Source organism: Octopus bimaculoides, chromosome 5, assembly GCF_001194135.2.
Source record: "Octopus bimaculoides isolate UCB-OBI-ISO-001 chromosome 5, ASM119413v2, whole genome shotgun sequence".
NCBI lineage: Eukaryota > Metazoa > Mollusca > Cephalopoda > Octopoda > Octopodidae > Octopus > Octopus bimaculoides.
Genome location: NC_068985.1, coordinates 117916625 through 117921069, shown reverse-complemented (window position 1 = coordinate 117921069; position 4445 = coordinate 117916625).

Sequence of the window (4445 nt, the reverse complement as noted above, 5' to 3'; positions counted from 1 at the left end):
AAGGTACTCAGAAACCTGGATGTTTGTACATTTACAGATTTTTATTGATGTCACATATTAATTTGAAAAACCTACACGACTAGGTGAAAAGCGCTTCATTTAATATATTTAATATGTGACATTAATAAAAATCTGTAAATGTACAAACATCCAGGTTTCTGAGTACCTTAATTAAAATTTTTTTCTATATAATTTCTGTACATCACCTCCAAACCTTCATATATATATATATATATACATACAAATATCAAATTAAATATACAAATGAAAGAGCTACTAATAGTTTTAATGCTATTGAAACTTGAACAGACATATTTATAAAATACACCATCTATCTTAAAACAAACTTTCAGGCTCTGTTTGTGTGTTATAAATAATTTTCAAAAACCAAGGATAGTTGACTGTAATAAAATAAGAAAAAAAATGTGGAACAAAACGTGAAAATGTTGGTGCAAAAAATGGAGCGAGAAAAAAGAAATGAAATCAAGAATACCTTATCCAAAATTCTTGGGACAGTAAGTGTTGTAGATATTGGATCTTTTTTGATTTGCATCTATAAAATGAGACATCTGTTTATACATTTCGTAATTGTAGCTTATGAATACACCCTAACTGCAGTTGTATATAAATTTCTAATAATTGTATTTTTATACATTTTACCATTAGAAAGATAAGATATCAGTCTCCACTGCGATGTCGTGTTTGGATTAAAAGATTACAGTACATCTACACCATTTACCTTTTATTTGTTAACTATACAAGTATTAGGTTTTGTGTAAGGTATAAAAACAAAGCATTGAACTTAATTACAGGTACATAAAATGAAAGCCGTGAAAAAGTTAGCATTTTATATCTAAAGTAATGTACAAGTAACGATGTTTGTCATGGATGTTACAGTCCTACATGGAAGTGAAATTAAGGCCCTTTGTGTAAAAATAACGACTTGGGCCTACTGTGCAAATTAAAACTATGATGAACACTGCTTTCAAACTTGTGTCACATAATGGGACACAACAGCTGTACCTGGTGGAAACTTCCCAGTACTTTGTGGAATTTTCCATTTGTGTATGTCAGTTTTTAAAGAACTTTCGGATTTTGGAGGTTTTCGAGTTCTAGAATTTCAGATAAAGGATTTTAAACTATGTATGTGTGCGTATATATATATATATATATATATATATTGATGTTTGTTTTTATGTTATAATAAAAACAATTTTACATTAATTATGGAGATGTACTTGCATAGCAAGTGACCTGATCTGAGATCGTGTGCTGGAACGAAAACAATTTTACATTAAATTGAAGGATTACTCAATGCATTTCGTCTTTATCAAGAATAATACTGAGAGTGGCTTTTGAAGTTTTTGGCCAGCTAAGCCGTCAGTCCAATGATGACTGTAAACAAAAGAAAGAAAATAAGTTACAAAAAGGCAGAAGAAAGATACTTTATAAGAATTCTGTATTCGAAACTAAACCGGAAATAGCACCTTTACTGAAAAGAACATCCTCTAGACAAATTACTCCCATAGCACATGTTTTTGAGAAGCTCTAAACAGTGAAAGCATTTAACACACTACAAAAACTACTTTTCAAAAGAATTAGTGTTCTTTTTTTTTAAATAATTTTTTATATAATTAATTTTCAGTTTAAGAAAATCTTTCTTCAAATATTGTGACTACATCAATATATATGCAGTCTGTTACGAAAAAAAAAACACTTTGTAAATCTGAGTTTCATACTCAATTAAAATATAATAAAAATAACATTAAGTGAGTATCACAACAAATGAAATCAACAATTTCGAATATTCAAACCGATATATGAAAGCTCCTGCAATCTGGGCTGGAAATGTTGTAAGGAACACAGCTCCATATATATATATATATATATATATATATGGGAGAATGTACGAAAAAAAAACAACAACAGATGAGGACAGGCGGTGTAAACAACAAAAGGATGTATTAGTTTGACGCTTGGGAATACAGAAAGACACACATGATTTGTTGCTCTTTGGTGCTTATAGCATGAAATATATAAATATCTCTATATCTATATAGAGTATAAAGGGTTTAAAGATGAATGGCTAAGAGGGGTTTCAAAAAAAAAAAAAAAGAAAATGAGTGAGAGTGTATTTTCTGTAAAGGAACTATTACATTATATGTATATATATATATATATATATATATATATATATATTCCACTCTGCTCCATGTATTGAGTACTATATTTTTATTCATGTAATTATTATAATATACAGACATGCACACTTTCCCTAAAATAGACTAAAGACGAACGAGTCGAACTGGTTCAGCTTATAATTGAAAATAAAGAAAGATTTTAAAAATATATATTTGAGCAATAAAATAATTTACATAACATCAATATTGTCTTAATTTCATATGTATGTAATGTGTGTGCACACACGCGAATGTATGTATGTATGTATGTGTAGGAAAGTGGTTATACACCATTAGGTGTATACCCGCTTCCGAACATTAAATCTGAAGAAACAACGGAACGCAGATTCTGAACCATCAACACAACAATATTTATTTACAGAGGAAATAGGCAGCACTTCACCATTTGGTTGCTGAGAAGCCGTCAGTGATGTTGAATGGTCATTTGTCTAGCTCCAGAGTTGGAATGTTGGAGAGAGACAGCTTGAACGTCTGGGCTCATGGCCGGCCGGCCGAGAAAGAGAATGAAAAGAGCAGGAATGTTTTAGATGTTGAACTCCACACATGCGCATGAGACTCTTCCCGTGTTCCTTCCGGAACTAGTCCCTGCGCATGCGTGGATAAGCTTACCGGAAAGGTCGTCTGCTAGTAAGGCGTTACTACATATGTATGTATGTTCGCACTTAGTAATTCTGCTACTATGGTAATTGTGATTATTTTGCTTATATGATGATAATAATAATAATAATAATCCTTTCTACTATACACACAAGACCTGAAATTTTGGGTGAGGAGGTTAATTCGTTTAGATCGACTCCCACTACTCAACTGGTACTTAATTTATCAACCCCCCCCGAAAGGTTGAAAGGTAAAGTTGACCTCGGTGGAATTTGAACTCAGAATGGAACGATCCGACAGAAATGCTGCTAAGTGTTTTGTCCAGCCCATTAACTAGTCTGTCAGCTCACTCTGATGATGATGATTGTGGTGGTGGTGGTCATCATCAAAGTGGCGGGTTGACAGAATTGTTAGTACGCTGGATAAAATGCTTAACGGCGTTTCGTACATCTTTATGCTCTGAGTTCCAATCCCGCCGAAATCCACTTTGCCTTTCATCCTTTTGCGATCGATAAAATAAGTACCAGTTGATCTCAGTTTGGTGAAAGATTACATCTGTGGAAAGGGACTTCAATTGAAATGTTATTAATGACAACAAATGGAACGCACTTGGGTCTGCTTCAAGTGAAAAAATAAACGTTGCTGTGGTACAATGTTTCGTTCTTTGTTTTTACAGACGTTATGGTGTAGTTTAATGAAGAATTGGCTGCTGTTTCTAGCAGGTCCAGAGAGACCACGTAAAGGTTTCGTGTGTGGCAATAGAAATCAACACACACGATATGTGGGCAACGAAGGTTTTCGATTAGTTAAAATTATATCACTCAACCTGTGGAGGCGCAATGGCCCAGTGGTTAGGGCAGCGGACTCGCAGTCATAGGATCACGGTTTCGAATCCCAGCCCGGGCGTTGTGAGTGTTATTCTCATACCGAATATCCCTGAGGTAAATGTTAAGGGTACTCATGCCTGTGAAGTGCTCAGCCACTTGCACATTAACATCGCGAGCATACAATTCCGTTGATAGGATCAACTGGAACTCACGTTGTGACCGACATTTTGGGCAAGCGTCTTCTACTATAGCCTCGGGCCGACCAAAGCCTTGTGAGTGGATTTAGTAGACGGAAACTGAAAGAAGCCTGTCGTATGTATGTATATATATGTGTGTCTGTGTTTGTCCCCCTAACATTGCTTGACAACCGATGCTGGAGTGTTTATGTCCCCATAACTTAGCGGTCCGGCAAAAGAGACCGATAGAATACAAAGAATAAGTCCCGGGGTCGATTTGCTCGACTAAAGGTGGTGCTCCAGCATGGCCGCAGTCAAATGACTGAAACAAGTAAAAGAGTAAGAGTAACAGCTTAATCTCTGGGCCATGCATCGACACTGAAAAAATGTACTTGCTGACTTCGACAGGAATGATGACTGAATGGTTAAAGGGAAGTAATAAGTAATTCAAACTTACCTCCCTTGCTTCTTATTGTAATATGTGAAAATATTTACATTCATATAAATACATAAAAACACGTATGTATGTATGTACAAATAATATATGAGTATATGCATATATATGTGCATGTATGTACATACCTTCATCTACATGTATATATAGATGCATATCTGGGTACATGACGTTGCAGAAAAACATGGAC